This window comes from Ursus arctos, unplaced genomic scaffold (genome assembly GCF_023065955.2).
Source record: "Ursus arctos isolate Adak ecotype North America unplaced genomic scaffold, UrsArc2.0 scaffold_8, whole genome shotgun sequence".
In the NCBI taxonomy this organism is placed as follows: domain Eukaryota; kingdom Metazoa; phylum Chordata; class Mammalia; order Carnivora; family Ursidae; genus Ursus; species Ursus arctos.
Genome location: NW_026623100.1, coordinates 69196202 through 69216791, shown reverse-complemented (window position 1 = coordinate 69216791; position 20590 = coordinate 69196202).

Below are 20590 nucleotides of genomic sequence, written 5' to 3'. Positions count from 1 at the left end.
TTATTTTGATGAATTCCCAATAGTTTATTTTTGCTTTTGTTTCCCTTTCCTCAGGGGACTTAATCTGGAAAACAGTTGCCGATGTCTGAGAAATTACTGCCTGTGCTGTCTTCTAGGATGTTTATGGTTTCAGGTCTCACATTTAGATCTTTCATCCATTTTGAATTTATTTTTGTGTGTGGTGTAAGAAAGTGGTCCAGTTTCATTCTTCTGCATGTTGCTGTCCAGTTTTCCCAACATCATTTGTTAAAGAGACTATCTTTCCCATTGGATATTTTTTCCTGCTTTGTCAAAGATTAATTGACCATATTAACTGTGGTTTTATTTCTGGGTTTTCTATTTCTGTTCCACTGATCTGTGTGTCTGTTTTTGTACCAGTACCATACTGTTTTTATCACTACAGCTTTGCAATATAACTTGAAGTCCAGAATTGTGATGCCTTCAGGTTTGCTTTTCTTTTTCAAGGTTGCTTTAGCTATTCAGGGGCTTTTGTGGTTTTGTACAAATTTTAGGATTGCTTGTTCTAGGCCTGTGAAAAATACTATTGGTATTTTGGTAGGGCATGCATTAAATGTGTCAACTGCTTTGAGTAGTGTAGACATTTTAACAATATTTGTTCTTCTAATCCATAAGCAGGTAATGTCTTTCCATTTCTTTGTGCTGTCTTCAATTTCTTTCATCAGTGTTTTTAGTTTTCAGAGTACAGATCTTTCACCTCTTTGGTTAGATTTATTTCTAGTCATCTTATTTTTGGTGCAAATCATAAATGGGATTGTTTTCTTAATTTCTCTTTCTGCTAATTCACTGTGGGTGTATAGAAATGCAACAGATTTCTGTTGATTGATTTTTGTGTCCTGTGACCTTACTGAATGTGTTTATCAGTTCTAGTGTTTTGTTTTGTTTTGTTTTTTGTAGAATCCTTCAGTTTTTTCTATATATAGTATCATGTCATCTGCAGGTAGTGAAAGTTTTACTTCTTCCTTACAGATTTGGATTCCTTTTATTTCTTTTTGTTGTCTGATTGCTATGTCTAGAACTTCCAGTACTATGTTGAATAAAAGTGGAGAGTGGACATCCTTGTCTTGTCTCTGACCTTAGAGAAAAGGCTCTCACTTTTTCCCAATTGAGTATTATGTTCACTGTGGGTTTTTCATATAAGGCCTTTATTATGTTGAGGTGTGTTCCCTCTAAGCCTACTTTGTTGAGGGATTTTTATCATGAGTGGGTGTTGTACTTTGTCAAATGCTTTGTCCGTGTCTATTGAAATGATCACATGGTTGTTATCCTTACTCTTATTGATGTGATATATCACGTTGATTGGTTTGTGAATATTGAACCACCTTTGCAACGTAGGAATAAATCCTGCTTGATTATGGTGAATGATTTTTTAAAATATATTGTTGGATTTGGTTTGCTAGTATTTTGTTGAGGATTTTTGTATCCATGTTCATCAGGGATATTGGCCTGTAATTTGTGTGTGTGTGTGTGTGTGTGTGTGTGTGTGTCTGTCTTTATCTGGTTTTGGTATCAGTATAATGCTATCCTCACAGAATGAATTTGGAAGTTTTCCTACCTTTTCTATTTTTTGTAGTAGTTTGAGGAGAATAGTATTAACTCTTCTTTAAACATTTTCTGAAATTCACCTATAAAGCCATCAGGTCATGGACTTTGGATTGTTGGGAATTTTTTGTCTATTTGTTTGTTTTTGGTTTTTGGCTTTTGCTTTACTTTATTACTGATTCAGGTGTTTTTTTTTGCTGGTTATTGGTCTGTTCAAATTTTCTATTTCTTCCTGTTTCAGTTTTGGTAGCTTATGTGTTTCGGGGAATTTATCCATTTCTTCCAGGTTGTACCATTTGTTGGCAAATAGTTTTTCATAGTATTCTCTTATAATTGTATTTCTGGGGTGTTTGTTATTTCTCCTCTCTCATTTGTGATTTTATTTACTTGGGTCTTTTCTCTTTTTTCTTGATAAATCTGGCTAGAAGTTTATCAATTCTATTGATTTTTTTCGAAGAACCAGCTCCCGGTTTTATTGATTTTGTTCTACTGTATTTTCAGTTTCTATATCATTTATTTCTGCTGTAATCTTCATTATTTCCTTTCTTCTGCTGGTTTTAGGTTTTGTTTGTTGTTCTTTTTCTAGCTCCTTTAGGTGTAAGGTTGGGTTGTTTATTTGAGATTTTTCTTGCTTATTGAGGTAGGCCTGTATTGCTATAAACTTCCCTCTTAGAATTTCTTTTACTGTGTCCAAAAAGTTTTGAACCATTATGTTCTCATTTTCATTTGTTTCCATGTACTTGTTTATTTCTTTCTTGATTTTCTGGTTGACCCATTCATTGTTTAGTAGCATGTTATTTAACCTCCAGGTAGTTCTGGTGTTTCCGGATTTTTTCCTGTGGCTGACTTCTAGTTTCACAGCATTGTAGTCAGAAAAGATGCATGGTATGACTTCAGTCTTTTTAAATTTTTGAGGTTTGTTTTGTGGCCTAATATGTGATCTATTTTGGAGAATGTTCCATGTGCCCTTGAAAAGAATGTGTATTCTGCTGTTTTAGGATGGAATGTTCTGAATATAGCTGTTAAATCCATCTTGTCCACTGTCATTCAGAGTGGTTTCCTTGTTGATTTTCTGCTTAGAAAATCTATCCATTTATGTAAGTGGGATGTTAAAATCTCCTACTATTATTGTATTATTATTGATTTGTTCCTTTATGTTTGTTACTAACCGTTTTATGTATCTGGGTGTTCCCATGTTAGGTGCATAACTATTTACAATTGTTATATCTTCTTGTTGTATTGTCCCTTTTATTATTATATAGTGTCCTTCTTTCTCTCTTGTTACAATCCTTGTTTTAAAGTCTATTTTATCTGATATAAGTATTGATATTCTGGCTTTCTTTTGACATTCGTTTGATAATAGATGTTTCTCCATCCCCTCACTTTCAATTTTCAGGTGTCTTTAGGTCTAAAATGAGTTTCTTGTAGACAGCACATGTTTTCTTTATCGTTGTATTTTGCCATTTTCATTACAATATGTCTTGGTGTGGATCTGCTTTTGTTGATTTGTTGGGAGTTTTCTGTGCTCAGAAAAAGCCATAAGGAGAGAGCTTCTATCACGATCATGATGGCAGCTTTGTTCTTCTTTTCTCAATTCTCTTGAAAACTCTACAAATGCATAGAAAGTGAAAATAAAAACAAAACTCTCATATTGAATCAAATCACAAGTTTTCTGTAAAAATTCTAAACTCTAGGGGTGCCTAGGTGGCTCAGTTGTTTAAGCAGCCAATTCTTGTTTTCAGCTCAGGTCATGATCTCAGGGTCCTGGGATCAAGCCCACATTGGGCTCTATGCTCACCATGGACTCTGCTTGAGGATTCTTTCTCTCTCCCTCTCCCTCTGCCCCCCCCCCCACTTGTTCATGCTCCATCTCTCTCTCTCTCTTGCTCTCTCAAATAAATAAATCTTTAAAAAAAAAGTTGTCAACTCCAAGTTATTGTTAGATATTTTTAAATGCACTGGGAACAGCAGAGTCAAAGCATAAAAATCTTGAGAAAAGGGGAGATGATGAATCACTGGAAGAACAAAGAACAGAGAAGATATTTTTTAAAAATTTTACTTATTCATGAGAGACACAGGGATGGGGGGACAGAGGCAGAGGGAGAATCAGGCTCCCCGCAGAGCAGGGAGCCTGATGGGGGACTCGATTTCAGGACCACGGGATCGTGACCTAAGCTGAAGGCAAACGCTTAACCAACAGGCGCCCTAGAGAAGATATTTTGAGGAAAGGTTTCAGAAATCTCCAGAAATTACTCACTTCTAGAAAGAGTCCCCACCCTCAGTGGGAACTACTATGAGAACGGCTGAGATAAAATAAACTAGGTGTAAGTGCTGCAGAAAGTGAAGGACTCTTACAACATCAAGTACTATAAATGAGTGGATCACTTAAAATTTAGAGGCTGTACCCTTTAGTGACTGCAAATGATGTTGAATAAGTCAGTCATAGGATGGATGGTAGAAGTCCTAAGAAAGTTAAGTTTTAATTTGCAAATAAGAGGTAATTACACATTCATTTTTTCATTAAAATATTTTATCGTTATAGCAGCCAATATTGATGACCCTTCCCTTCCCTGCATTATCCCTCATCTATTAAAAATAGCTGGTTCAGTGAAAATCCTACTTGTTGGTGTTTCAAACTAAAGGCATAAATTTAGCAGGTATACAAGTATGTTATAGGAAGAAACGTACAAAATATCATTACAAGCTTCAAAAACAAAACAAAAGGTAAGAGTAGAATGTAGCTGGGGTGCCTGGGTGGCTCAGGTCTTGATCTCAGGGTCATGAGTTCAAGCCCCATGTTGGGCTCCACACCTGGCATGGAGCCTACTTTAAACAAACAAACAAACAAACAAAAACAAAGCAAAAAAAGAGTAGGATGTAGCTAGAAAGCAGAAAGAAATTTGTTACTCAATATTCCAATAAGAATTTTAAAAATATCAGATGAAGCCATTGCTTCTATGAAGGAAGTTACTCATCAGAAGTAAAGAACTCAAGAGGTGCAGCCACTCTGGAAAACCATATGGCGGTTCCTCAGAAAGTTAAAAATAGAACTACCCTATGACCCAGCAATTGCACTACTAGTTATTTATCCAAAGGATACAAACATAGTGATTCAAAGGGTCATGCACCCCAATGTTTATAGCAGCAAGGTCCACAACAGCCAAACTATGGAAGGAGCCCAGATGCCCATTGACAGATGAATGGATAAAGAAGACGTGGTATATATACACAATAGGATATTACTCAGCCATCAAAAAGAATGAAATCTTGCCATTTGCAATGACATGGATGAAACTAGAGTGCATTATGCTAAGTGAAATAAGTCAGAGAAAAACAAATACCATATGATTCCACTCCTACGTGGAATTTAAGAAACAAAACAGGTGAACATAGAGGAAGGGAAGGAAAAATAAAAAGATAAAAACAGAGAGGGAGGCAAACCATAAGAGAGTCTTAACTATAGGAAATGGACTGAGGGTTACTGGAGGGGAGGTGGTTGGGGAGATAGGGTAATTGGGTGATGGGCATTAAAGAGGGCACTTGACGTAATGAGCACTGGGTATTGTATAAAACTGATGTATCACTAGATTCTACCCCTGAAACTAATAATACACTATATGTTAACTAACTTGTATTTAAATTAAAATTTTTTTAAAAAGAAGTAAAGAACTCAGGGAAGAGATGAAATTAATACTGGAAGAATATTGGGAAGAAAAACAGAAGAAAAAGACAAACTCTTTAAGAAATGATGAGTAAATTTCAAGGAGCCAAAGGGAGATGATGGAAAATAGAAAAAAGGAATTCTGTTATTTATTATTATATAATAAACCATCTCAAATCTTAAGGATCCAAAATAATGATTATATGTTAAAATGCTGTGGGTTGCCTGAGCAGTTCTGCTGGTCTTGCCTGGGACGGGGGGGGGGGGGGTCTGAGATCAACTGGGATGGCTGGTTCAATTGAGCTACTCTCTTAATGTGGTTTTCACCTTCAGTGAGACTAGACCAGGCCTTTTAAAACAGTAAATGGTAACAATCAATAAGTCCAGATAGGCAAGTACTTATTAATCATCTGCTTATGTCATATTTTCTGGTATTCCAGTAGCAAAACTAGACAAACCAAAACCAAAAATGAAAGTCACATGGCAAGCTCAGAGTTACAGGAGAATAGAGGGAAGTATTATTCACTGAGGGCTACTGATGTAACAATATAACACAGTCTGCTATCTGGCCCTGATGATTTCATGTTGAAATCTATACACACTCAAATGCCATGCTTTTGTGTATTAGTTCTGGATACAGAAAAGTCTCCTCAGGTGTAACTCCTTGGATATAGCTCCTGTTGTTCCAGAGACCCAAGAACAAGACAACTTGTCTGTCCCACTTTCTTTCACAAATTCAAAATCAAGTTGTGAGACAGAAACAGTATGACCACAATAGACCCTCCCACTGAAAGGGGAAGGAATTGGAAGTTTATAGCAATCACTAGTCCACAACAATTCTGAAATCTAGCTGAGCATATGTTGTTAGGAATCCTTACTTAGGGTCGTGGAATGTTCCTTGATTAAGCTTTCGTTTTGTTCCCTTGGAATGGTTTCCAAATCCATTCTTGTCCATGGCTCTTGGCTTTGTCCTGTAGGCTTTTGACTCAGTTCTCTAAGAGATTTTTCTTCTTCTCTAAGAAATACCTGAGTAGATTTATCGGTGAATTTTCTGTATGCAGGAAGGTAGAGTTCCAGAAAGCTCTTTTCTTTTTGAATGGTCTCCTTTCTTTTTAGTCCAAACTGATACAACTACCTTAAAAATCCTGATGATTTCCTGTGTTTATGGCTGGATTCAGCCCATGCCTCAATTTCACATCCATAACTCTTTAAAATAAACCTTGCTATATATATATATTGGGTATCTCAGAATGCTGTGGGATAGTGTTTGTAAAATTCCTAGAAACCCTTCTTTTTAGCTGAGAACATCTACTAAAAATCACTTTCAGTTATTCTGAGGTCTAAAAAAAAAAAAAAGTTTTTATATCCATATCCTTGATTTTGTCTTTTCCCTCAGGCCATTTATTATACTGAGAGTTGCCACCTGGGAAGGCTGGAAATGTTTTATTTTCCAACCCAGAAAGTTCTGTCTTTTCTTCATGTCTAGTTTCTTCTTGCAAACTAAATAGTTCTCTCCTTAGCTTATCTTTCTCTTCCACTGTCGTACCGTATGCACCTAAAAGATGCCAATTGGCATTTTCATCATTCTGCTAGGAGGTCTCCTTAGCCAGATCCACTAGTTCATCAGGTATGATTCTATCTTTTGTGTACCAGCATTTAACAGGTTTGTCAAATGTTTTGCTATTATAGAATATGGGTGATCATTTTTTTTTCCTGCCAGTAATGACTTCCTCATCTCATTTCAAGTCTCCGCCAACATTTCTTTGCCATTCCTTCAGCCCTTGCCAACAGACTCCTTATACTTCTCAAGCCTCCATCTGCTGCCCCATTCTAAATATCTAACATATTTGGTGTTCTATCACTTCCATGCCACACTACTAGGCCACAGTTCTTCTATCAGTTATCTAATAATACATAATAACTTCCCCCACAAATTTGTGGCTTAGAACAATGATTTCATGTTTCTCATGAGTCTGTGAGTCAGATGTGCCCAATAACACACTTGTACTGGTTTTGCCTGGGCTCATTCACATGCCTGAATTTAGCTGTTGAATTGGCTGAGAGCTAGGTTATGCTGGAATGGCTGAGCCTCTGTCTACATGTGGTTTTTCATTTTCAACAAGTTTAAACTAGGCTTTTCACAAGGTGAAGAGGGCAAGTCCCCATATGCAAGGGTTTATCAAGCTTCCTTATTTGTCACACTTACTGATGTCCTGCTGGCTAGACAAGTCACATAGCTAAGTCAAGAGTCAGTATGGGAGAGGCTACAAAAGGATACGGATGTCAGGAAGCATGACCAATTGGGAATTACTAATTATCAATATACCACCTAAACAATAAAGATAGAAATTTTAAAAATGAAACAAAATGAATTAGAAATAGAGAAACTAGAGGGCCAAATGATGGATATAAAATATAAGCAAAGGAGAATGAAGAAAAACAAGAAACATAGATATTTAAAAAGTATAACTCAAGGAAACTCTTCAGAAATATGAGAAAGATTATACATATTGACAAGTCACTAAGAGAAAATTGATTAAGAATTATCATCACTGCACTGAGTAATGTATAGATTTGTTGAATCATTATACTATACATCTGAAATTGATATAACACTGTTAATTATACTTGAATTAAAAAAAGAACTGTCGACAATGAAACATGATTTAGGTGAAAATAAAAGAAAAATATCTTTAGTTAGAGGGAAAATCAACATAATGTAGGTAAGGAAAAGAATATTATAGGTAAGATGATGAAAAAAAGAAAGGCTATTTTAGGTTCCCAACCCAAAAAAACCAAGCTGTGTATAGGCGGCAAAACCGTATGGCCAAGTCACCCTGGGGTAATCAAATTTGTGCTTATTGTTCCATAAACGTAAATCAATATAAATAGTGGTCTCTTTCATCTCAAAATGTGGTCAGACAAAAATGTATGGTCACTATTGTTTTACGGGAAAGAAAATACGAGAATAAGATTTTCAGCAGACTTCTAGACAGTAATGTTCAGGACAGGAAACAATGAAGCAACACTTAAAATATATTCCAGGAGAGTGAGCCAAAATATTTAAGCACATCACCTTCCTTCAAATTTAAATATTATAATGGATTTGATTCAGTGAATATTTTAATTAAGAGATGATATCTCTTAATATTTTAAGAGCTGATGCTTAAAAAGAAGGGCAAAAAGTATTACATAAAGATGCAGACAGAATGTAAGCACTATAATTTCAAATATTACACTTTACAAACATCAGAATGACGTAAAGTATAAAAATTCTTCATTAATATAAACAAAAACAACAAAAGAATATAAAAAGGAAACATACCTGTTATATTAATAAATATAAATATAAATGAGTTTAGCTCACTTATTTAAAGGCAATTGGTTTGTATACAGAATTACAAAGCAAAACCCTACTCTAATATGTATGAGACACACTGAAAACAGGGTGATTTAGAAGAACCCTGACCCAAAAAAGTAAGTAGAGTAAAGCTATTTCACATTAATATAAATACAGAGAAAGTAGAAGTCTTGGTGTTAACTTCAGATAAGGCAGAATTTAGGTCACAGAGCATTATCTGACTCAAAGAACAGTTTATAATATCAAGTGGTATAATTCACAATAACAGTTGTAAATACTTGTGTACCAAATAGCATAGCAACTGATCAGAAATTATGGGAGATAACAAAATAGGCTTAAAAATTATCAAAGACTTCTAGTCACTAATTTCAAAGCTAGATATAGAAAAAGGACAAAACATACTCAAGAATATAGTTTTCCTTAACAATGTGTTCCAGAAGATGTATATGGTACTCATTACTTTAAAAATTAAGCACATGTCTGGGTCACCTGGGTGGCTTGGTTGGTTAGGTATTGGACTCTTGATTTTGGCCCAGGTCATGATCTCAGGGTGATTAGAATGAGCCCCTGGTCAGGCTCCACTCGCTGGTTGCGGAGCATGCTTAAGATTCTGTGTGTCCCTCTGCCCCCACACACCTGTCGCTCATGCTCTCTCTCAATAGAAAAAAAGAAAGAAAAAAGAAAAAATTAAGCACATGCCTATGTGACATTTAAAACTATATTCTAGACTGTAAAGAAAGCCTTTACATATTTAAAAGGTATTCTTGTACAATAAAGTAGACAAGATAACAAGGTAGAAAAAATTACTTAAACAAAATCTTTCTCAAACACTCTTGCATTAAAGTTGAAAACATAAACCCCAAATTTCAGAATTTCCAAAAAGCAGCAATACAGTAACCAATGGGACAGAGTTAAATCAGAGCTCAGAGGAAAATTCATAGCCTACATATTTCATACAAAAGAACGAATGGAAATAAACTAACCATCTGACTAGATATTTCAGAAAGAGAAAAAAACTTTTGCATATTTAGTATTTTCTATTCTTTCAACTATAAATATTATTTCTTTTTTTAAAGATTTATTTATTTATTTGGCAGAGAGAGAAAGAGAGCACGGGAGAGCAGGCGAGCACAAGCAAGAGGAGTGGTAGGCAGAGGGAGAAGCAGGCTCCCCGCTGAGCAGGAAGCCTGACATGGGACTCCATCCCAGGCCTCTGGGATAATGATCCTAGCCAAACGCTTAACTGACTGAGCCACCCAGATGTCCCTGCCATTTCTAATGAAATGTGCTTGGTTGAGAATTCTTAGAATCTGATCAGAATAGACTGATCTAAATCAGAGATCAGTGTGTCTGGGGAATTTTAGGAAAAGGTCAAAATATTGCTTATCTGTTTTCTCTTGTCTGTGGAAAAACTCACCAGAATTCATTTCAAGCACTCCCCAGTTCTTGTTCTTAATTAAAATCCTGCTTTGGGATTAGACTTTAATAACTCAAAAACAAGTCCAGTCCTTAAACTTTATTACAGTAAATCAAAAACTGTATTTGAAGACCATTAGGAAAATGGTCAAATATCAGAAGCACTTATGTCTGTTTTCTGCATTAGGTGGATTTTTAACATGGGAGAACTTTAATTTTTTTTCATTTTTATCAGAAAAGCAGTCAATCTACATTGAGTATTCTCAGAGTCATCTAGAACTAACAAAAGTTACGGTGAGCTTAAAATGGTTTAATGGTTTTTAACATTGGTCTTTAAAATGGATCTTTAAAAGCAGATTGTCTCCCATACCCGCCATGCTTACTCTTTGTGTTTGCTCTTCCTCTACCCGGATGTCCTTTCTCTTCCCAGCTCCTTCCTCTCTGATTGTCCAAGTAATCTCCCTTCTTAAAGAACTATTCAAATCTCTCTCTCTCTCTTTTTTTTTTTTTTCCAGGAAGCTTTTCCAGACTATTTGAGGATACACTGATATATTTATTTCCTGATTTTCTTTGCTTCATAATCTACATTGTAAATTCTACCATTTTATTCTGTGATTTCAGAGCAGGCATTACACAAATATGGAATAGCCAGTGGGACATTGCCCCAGTGATTTCATGATTGCTAAAGGTCTTCTTTGCATGTGTTTGTTTATGGTGTCTGAAGTTCCACCAGGAGCGGTTATTCCATTGGTGGTAAACAGTGTTTTCCCTGGTTTGTTCATTATTGAAACTTATGTAATGCTAGGCAGTATAGCAAACTAAAGCTTCCATCAAATTGATCCATGTCCTCCTTCCCAGTGAGAGAGACTGGGAGTTTGAGCAGCATTGTTATTTGGTGGTCTGGAGACTGTCATGCATAGTAAGGAGAGAGAACATAACTTGAGAAAATTAGGAAATACTACAAAAAGAGGATTTAAAGATATTAATGATAAGCTTCATGGATTTCAGAATTTCCCAGTGCCAAACCTATCTGCTTTTATGTGTAGTTCTATATACATATTTTTGTTTTTGTTTTTCCCTTTCTCTCTATAACTTGAACACTCTTTGGAGAAGAAATGTATCCAAAGATTATACCTATTACAGTATCTCATATAGTTTTAGGCATACAGAAATTTCTAAGAATGGTGATTGAAATAAAATGCTTTTCATTATTTCTATTTTATTTAATTATGTGAAAGTTCAGTTTTCCAAAACTGAAATGTTACAATAGTAGTTTATACTTAATTTCAACATTGATAATTTTTTTTTTTTTAAATGTCAGAGGGAAAATGTTGGAAAAAGAAAACCTAGCAGGATCTAGTATTTGGGCAAGAATGAGAAGGATCATATCCTGGTGATGTCCAGTCACATAAAGTTCACTTTACAACTCTATGCTGCTGATCAGTTGTTTTTTTTCTCCTTTGCTCTCGTGCAAGACGGTGTAATGGAGGAAGCTGGTGTGCTGTACATTCCTGGATTCTTTGCCTTTTAGGTGAAGGGACTGGCGAGAATATTGAGAATGAATTATTAATGGGAATCTTCTTTGTGGTAAATACGGCGCTGAGCCTGAGGTCCTACTTGATACTGTCAAGACTGTACTGCTAAGATTTTTTTTTTAATACTGCTAAGATTTTTATTTTATTTTAAAAATCCTTCTCTTGGCAAAAAATAAAAGGAATGGAAAGGAAGAACTGAAAGAGAATGGCCAAAGCTATGTTGTCTTTTCTGCCTCATATATTTATCCGTTGTCCCCATCCCTTTGCTTCTAGGACTTTTCCCTGCAGAGAGGTGACCTCCTTCTTTTGCATTGTCATTGTGCCAGTACCTGCCAGCATAATAGTCCTCAAATTCAATTGTGCTTCCTTGTGTCACTGCTAGGGAGGAAAAAAAAAAAAACAAAAAGCTTTACCCTTCCAAGCTTATTCTAGCTGGTCTAAGAATTAAATTGACATGAGTCAGATCAACAGAAGAAAATTAGATTTACTTTCCTATGTATAGGGGATCCACACAGACAGTCAGGCAAAATGAGGTATAAATGTCATCATGAACTAAGGAGAAGAGTGGTAGGGGTCTGAGGCTTTAAACAGAAGGAAAACAATTCTCAGGAAGGTAAAAAAGAGTGAATGTTTGATAAGCAAATGTTTGCTAGACCATACAGAAACAATGGGACATAGAGAGGAATTTTAACCAACATAGTTTGCTAAATTCCTTCCTGTCTCCCACACCCAGTTCCTATTACAATGTAGTTATTTATGGAGATAGCTCTCTTCCTGGAGCAGTTTTTCTGTCAAATTCTTTTTAGGCAATTAGGGAAAGGTCAAAATTGCTTTCTGAGTCTTTGGGTCTTGATTGTTTTCACTTCGAAATAATCTGATGCCAAAGTGGCACATTTTGGGGCCACTTGCCCTTGGCCCAACATTTGCTTCTGTCACCCCTCTGAGAAAGCATTCTTGAAATAAGGGCTAAGTCCTAATCCTTAGTAGCAAATACATAGCCTGGGATACAGTAGGTGATGAATGCTAGTTTCTTCAATAAATAAATCAAAGATTATCCAGAGAGGTCAAATGGATTATCCACAGAAATACAGTTCCCTCTTGCATTCTCAAATGTTGATATGTACCATGTGAAGGAGTTTCAAAATGCTGGGGTTTTAGGGCTAGGGCATGCAATTTGAAAGACTGAGAAAATGACATATAACTCCATATCACATTGTGAATAATGAGTTTTACTCTAACAGGCATGCATATTACAATAAAAAATAGAAGGTTGAAGGAAATTAATGAGTGATCCCTGAAGAGTTACTTAAAGACGGCAAGCATAGTCTAGAAGTAACCACCTCTCACCTTTGAGGCCAGCTTCCCAAAGAGAATATTCTTTCGGTCCCACAAGTGGTAGGCTCTTCCTGCCTCGTAGAGGACTAAGATTCATAACAGAGTTCCAGGATTCTATTGCAAACTCCATCATTCCGTTCCTTTCTCTGTGTGTTAAATGGCCTCTTAAGAGCTGCTCCCTCTCCATTTTAACTTTTCTTCTCTGTGCTTATTTCAGAGTTAGCTCAGTGCAGTTAGCAATAGTTGTCAAGATGAGAGAGAATCACTCTTTAACAGGCTTAGTTTTCTTTTCTCTTAACCTTCCTTTTCACATCAGCTATTTTCATAGCTAATAAATTTTAAACTGTGAAAATTGCTTTGATCAATTATGTATTTAGGTTTTTCATAAACATGCTGATTTTATTACTTATGGAAACGATTAAGAACACATTTGTGTAGAATTTCTCCGGTTTTGTCCCAAGTGAATTCTTTATGTTTGCAGAGATTGTCCTATTTACTGATTTTATGAGGATCTTGCAGATATTTTTATTTTCATGAAATAAATAAAGATGTAGGTATTGTTTAAAAAACATTTTGAACACACTCATACCCATGCTGACAAATAATGGTTAGAAATACAGCAGGATCTCTAATTCAAGATAAACAGGTAATGCTACACCTACCCCGCCCCCCACCCGACGGCCTAGGTGGTGCACAGGGTTGCCTGTAGGTGGCAGCAAGAATGTTGCAAATTGTACCCACTAAATAATACCAAGAGCATAATTAAAACGAAAGGACAAATTAAAAATAGCTTCATTGTCATGTTCAAAGTATTGTATATTTAGCTTTAGGCAACAGATTTATTTTAAAGACAAAGAGCAGGCATGACGTGCATCTGGGAATGGAAATGAGATAACCTCACAACACAAAGGGCAAAAACCAATATTCTATTACTTTTATATGACCAGATTAAGGCAGCAAACAATAAGATGTTCTATAAATGTTTCAAATGGCACCTGGAGTGGCTCAAAGGCACATGGCAAAAGTTTGACGTTCAAAGTGTGTTTCGACTTATGTCATTTCAGCTCCCTTATCCACAGCAGTGAGTTCAGAATGCTGAACACACGCGAGCCACACATTTGAACTGCCCCGGTACATTTTAGAAAAATCAAGTGCAATATGAGGAAGAATAAAAATACCTTGTGATATTTTTTCACCTTGTTCTTAGTGGCATCAGTATTTTCTATAATTTCAGGCCAGGAGGAAATGGCCCTCAACTCATGCCATAGATTGGGAATGGCATTCCCTGAGTGGTGAGTTACCAGCAGTGCCTCAAGCCTCCAGTTCTATTGACCAAGTTGAGCTTTCTGGGAAATTAGGTGTGGGGTAAGCAGAGAATATTAATTCATAACTGCTAACCTCAGAGATGGATCATGGTATTATTTTCTGGAGACTGACAGGTTGTGGGAAAATTAACTTGTACACTGATAAAGTAGAAAAAGGAAAGGTACTGAAAATCAAAAATCCAGAAATCTGGGGTGCCTGGATGGTTCAGTCAGGTAAGCGTCCGACTCTTGATTTCAGCTCAGGTCACGATCTCAGGGTTGTGAGATTAAGCCCCATGTCAGGCTCCCTGTTGGGCTGCTGGGCTTAGAGCCTGCTTGGGATCTTCTCTCCCTTTCCCTCTGTCCCCCACCCCCGCTCACATGTGCATGAGCTCTGTCTCTCTCTCTCTCTCTCTGGAAAAAAAAAGAAAATTCAGAAATAAGAAATATACTGAACATTAACAGCCAGGAAACACATCTCAGTCATTGCAAGGAACAATGATCTATTAAGCATCCCTCATATATGTGTCTTGTTATGAACTATGTGGAATGATTGAAAATGTGTGTAATGGAGCCACCGCCTCTCTCCATTAGGAAGGAATTAACTCTGACTTCAAGGATAGGTCTTTGGCTGCTATAGAATGAATGTTTGTGTTTTCCCAGTCTTCCTCACCCCAAAATTCGTTTGTTGAAACCTAACTCCTGCTGAGATGCTGTGATAGCGTTTGGTGTTGGGGCCTCTGAGAGGCATTAGGTCATGAGGGTTCTGCCCTCATGAAGAGTATTAGTGACCTTGTAAAAGATACTCCAGGGAGGTCCCTAGACCTGTCCTTTACCTGAGCTAGAAGGAGTCCATCTATGAACAAGGTAGCTTGATCTTAGACTTCAAGCCTCCAGAACTGTAAGGAGTAAATTTCTGTTTTTTCATTGGTCACCCAGTCTGTGGTATTCTGTTATAGCCACCTGGACACACAAAAATTTAACCTGCAGTTTGCAGAATTTCAACCACTGATTCTTTGGCCAAATGGCATACATTGTATGCTAATTGCTGGTGTTACCCTCTAAAATGCAATCTAGAAGTTCCAGTGTTGTCTCAGATAGACTGAAGGTGGCTGCTTCATCATAATAGATCTCATTTACGATGATTTTCTTCCTTGAAATTTGCTATCTGGTGGATAGTTGTGATTCCAACAGAGGGAGTAAACAGGAACACTTGTGAGTTCGGGAGAATGAGCAAAGAAGAGATTAGTGGAACAAGTATTGGCAAATGTTGTGTGTTTCCTGTCCCCTCCCCCATTTTCCAAAAGGTAAGAAGAGTTCAAGTGCAAATGGTATCATTCCTTTCTCTTTATCCTATCTTGGTAGATCATTCTGTTTTTAGCAACTGCCCTTTCTGCTATGATGATATGTATTGAAGAACAAAATTAGGGGATTGCCAAATGATAGGGGAGAGATGAAATCCAGGTTGGAGGGGAGATTCAATCAGGTGGAGTGATTTATCTTTTTTTTATATGACTAGAATGGACACACCAGAGGACAGGAATGGCATAAATAGAGGAGGGGACTATAATTCTGCTACCTGAGAGCGGGGTCACTGATAACTACACTAGAAGTCTAACTGAACAGCAGGAAGAGACTAACTCCCTAATTCCCCTTTTAGCAGGTTGTTTTGTCTTGCCTGCTTTTGCATATTTAAGAATAACCCCGGATTCCATCACAGGGGAGTTTGAGGATGTGGCCAAGACTGTATGCAAAACTGCTGGAGCCAGGGTTTCATTTCTGACAATATCACAGCTCAGGTCGGGGAGGAAGAAGAGGCTGGGCCAAGTTCAAGCTAGAGTTTGATAGGGGAAGTTGTTCCTCAGATGCTAAGTAGACTAAAAGCCCAGAAGGCCAAGGGGTGTATCAGAATTGAGGAGTGGAGCCGGGAGCTCCGAGCTGGCGGAGAACGGCTAAGAGAGAGGGCAGGTAGGGAGGGAGTAAGCAAACAGGCTCTGAACAATGATGGCAAGCAGCTTTGGGCAAATGCAGTCCTGCCTCGTCCGCTGCTGGGTAGGATGTGAGAGAGAGGCTGGCTGGCTGAGAAGCCAGATCGCTGTCTCGAAGCAGCAGACACATTGGAGTCACACGTGGAGCAGGGATTCCATCCACCTTTGGGAACTGTGGAATTGCATTTCCACCTTGGCACACCCCTCAATTTTTGACACACAGTGATTTGATATAAACTGTCATCTCTCAGAGACAAACTGACAATAAATACGACTACTCATTTCACTCTGAACTGTGCCTGGAAGGTGGAGGGTAATTAGACACATGCCTGTTGGAGACTTTACTAATACATTATGAAGTGTATGGGAATTTGCTTTGAAGGGGAGAAACAATTAGAGATGGTGATTTACAGAAGACTATAAGAGGCAGGGGGTCTCTTATGTTTTATTTCCTAAAGCCAAAAAATTCCTATAAAATCCCTACTTAACTCACATTCTTAAGCTAGAGATCAAGTCTTTTGAAGAATAGGCATGCCTTAAAATCAGTCCGCATGGCATTGCGAGGATCAAAGAAAAGGTAATGCCCTGAGGGCCCTGCTGCTTGGATGTTGACCCAAGTAGACCCCAGCTCACTTGCAGGGATGAAGGTACTCTAGAAAAATGATCTGGAATCTTTCCTCTTCCTTAGTTTTATACTTTTGGGGACCAGAGAATGGAATCTTTTCTATTGCAGACCTGGGACTTTCCAGAGACCCAGGTCTTATTCTAAGGAAAATGTATAGAGGTGTCCATGTGTCCGCATTATAATTGATATATTGGGTTCACAGACATAGCATTCAAAGAAGTCATCATTTGGGAAAATAACTAAATTATGTTTTTTCTCAGATAAGGCAAAATCTATTATGAATCTAAGGAAGGATTTGTGCAGGTAGAGATGAAGCCTCTCCTTCCCTGCTTTTAGGCGTGGGGGTGACACAGACAACTTAGTGTCCACACATGCTTTCAGTTGAGACTTGGTTAACTGCTGTCCTTTTCCTAACTTCACATCTGCACGATCCCGTGGATGGTCAGCCACAGAACACACATGTTCTTTGTACTCGGGTCATGCCTTTTTGGTTATCATTCCTAATAAAGACAACATACAAGCTTTCAGGGTTTCCAACCTTCTCTAAAAGTCTATTTAAATCTTGAATCCCCCATTCTGTCTGTCCCCCAGGCAATTATTATATTATTATAATTATTATATATCCCTCCCTTAGTTAGGATTTCTGGGCATCCTTGATGGGGAGCTAACATGTGCACAGTGCTTCCTCTCACATTTTCCTCTTGCCCGGTGCTCTACCTTCTCTTCTCATCGCCTCTGGTGATTTCTGAACTTTTTCTACTCCACTTTGCCCCAGCACTTGGAAAGGAAATCACAAATTCCTTTCAAGGCATTACTGGTAAAGGTTGTTAGGTTTAATTTCTAAAGGTATTAAGATAAAATAATGAAATTAGAATGCAGAAAAGGAAATCTTAAAAATAGCTATTGGGTATGACAGCCCCTAGATTTCATCATCCACTCCTCTTCACGGGGACTTCTACTGTAATTTCCGATGTGAGAAGAACAGATACTCTTGAACATGCCCCATCCTTGGACCACAGCTCCCTTCTTGATCTCTCTGCCAAATTCCAGGGTCTTCTGTTCTGGACTAACCCAGGTCCATAGCTTCCCACTTTGGAGCTGATTTATTATTGAGAGCAGTTTCTTCTTTGTCTCAGCCTTAAGTAGTTTTAAAGGCAATGTTAAAATATTTTTCCTAAATGAAAGGAAGCCAAAGAAAAATTCTGCTTTCATTTCTACTTCTCAATAATATTTTTAAATAAGATTTATTTATTTATTTGAGAGAGAGAGAAGGAAAGAGCAAGCATGCACGGGATGGGGGCGACAGGGCAGAGGGAGAGGGAGACAGGAAGACTCCCTACTGAGCATGGAGCTGGAAGTGGGGCTCAATCCCAGGACCCTGAGATCATGACCTGAGCTGAAATCGAGAGTCTGATGCTCGGGACGCCTGGGTGGCTCAGTCGTTAAGCGCCTGCCTTTGGCTCAGGGCGTGATCCAGGCATTCTGGGATTGAGCCCAGCATCAGGCTCCTCTGCTAGGAGCCTGCTTCTTCCTCTCCCACTCCCCCTGCTTGTGTTCCCTCTCTCGCTGGCTGTCTCTCTCTGTCAAATAAATAAATAAAAATCTTAAAAAAAAAAAGAGTCTGATGCTCAACAGACTACAGCCACCCCAGCGCCCCCACTTTACAATAGCATCAGTCTCATGAGTTACAGGTAGTCTTAAAAATCGCGATTATTGCATCTCTTCTAATTAATAAACAGTAATAATCATGTTAATAAATTCTTTCACTTTCACCTGTAACCTCAGTAATACTGACTATTCTTTTACTTTTCATTGGTTTGCCTCCTTTCCCATTTACCCTGACAACCTTAAATGTCCATCGTTCTCCTTGAGACCCCCATACCCAAACCACAAGCCCAGAACTTGGAATGCAAAATCCCTAATTTCGAAAGAGAACTGGGGACTTTTGCATGATCACCCTCAACTTTCAGCTTCTCTGCTTTACGTTTTAACTTACCTGTACTCCCATCCCCACTGCTTCTCTCCTTACACTCCCAGAGGACGAGGTCTTTCTCCCCTACTTGAAGGCATATCTTCTCTTGGACTCCGGATTTCATGTTTTCCTGTGAACTCCTAGGCTTGCTCCTTTGTTTCTGTTCTTTCTCTTATTGGTCCGCCTGTTCTCTGGACTGACTAGTTCCCCAAGTGATCAGCCACGCTCCAGGGTTCTTGTGCTAATATTGACCAGTACTTAAATTTCTGGGTTGAGTGCATTTGATCTCAATGTATTATTCTTCGTGTTTTATTATTTCATACTTTTATTTTACCCCAAACTCTATCTACTTTTATTTTATTTAACACTTTTCATCTATATATTTTTTAGTAATATTATAGTTTTCACATTTGGTGCTGCCATTATCTTGTTGTTAAATCGTAGTTTTGCTGATCTTTTAAATTAAGTTGGGAGGCTTTCCATCAATATAGTTCACAGTAATATGTCTGGATTGGGATGAGGATCTGCAACAGTTTGTATTACATACGAATAAAATATTTCCTGAAAATTTGGTAGAACACAGCAGTAAAGGATGCTTAGTGACTTTTAGTGACATATTATTGACATTTTCCAATATTTTAAATAGTTATTTGTCTATTCAATTTTATCCTTCTTGAATGAATTAAAATTATATTGCTCATTACTTTTCAGTTGAATTTTATTTTTTGTAGTGATATCTCTGTACATTTTTCTCACCGTCTTTTCCTGACACAGTTCTCTTACGTTTTATTTTATTTATTTATTTTTTTTGTATTTGCATTTGCTTATTTCCACATGCTCACTGCTATATCATTTTAGGTATCATTCTTGTAATTAAAATATACTACTTTGTTACTTGATTTGAAGGTCTCTGTTTAATAGTGAATTTAATCCATTTAAACTTACAGTGAATATGGTTTATCTTTGCCATCTAGTTTTTTGGTTTTTTTTTAAAGATTTTATTTATTTATTGGACAGAGAGAGACACAGCGAGAGAGGGAACACCAGCAGGGGGAGTGCGAGAGGGAGAAGCAGGCTTCCCGCTGAGAAGGGAGCCCAATGCTGGACTCAATCCCAGGACCCTAGGATCATGACCTGAGCCGAAGGCAGATGCTTAACGACTGAGCCCCCAGGCACCCCTACCATCTAGTTTATTTAAATTCCAGTTTACTCTGTTTGTTTTGTTTTTGTTAATTTCTTTTTTCCTCTTTTTTAGATAGATTTTTTTTATTGGTTTCTCTCCCATTAGCAGCATAATAGTTGTATATGCTAATTATCCCTCTAGTGGTTATTATAAAAATTTTAACATACATTTTCAATCTTCCATTTTTTATTAATAACTAGGGTTAATTTTTAGTTATATCTTCCCCTAGGTTAGAGAAGAGGCTTAAAGTGCTTATACTCACCTCTCTTCTCCTTCCTTCATCACTTCTTATATTAAAATCGCTTGATATTTTATTTCAAGATTTATTTTTTTATAATATATATCACCAAGCTTTATTGTTTACTAATGTCTTTGCTCTTATACCCCATATTTTCTCACTCTTGGATTTACTTTAATTTTGATGGAATATATTCCCAAGTAAGATTTTTAGAGCCTGTGTATAGGTAAGAGCTATTTATGACCAGGCCCACATGAAAATTTCTGGGTTTGGTTCTTTCCAAAGTGCTGTTTGCCTAGGTACAAAACTGCAGGCTTGAGATCATTTTATCTCACATCTTTACACAGATGACTCAATTATCTTACAGTATTTATAATGCTAATGATTAGTTTTATTTATTTTTTTACTCAAA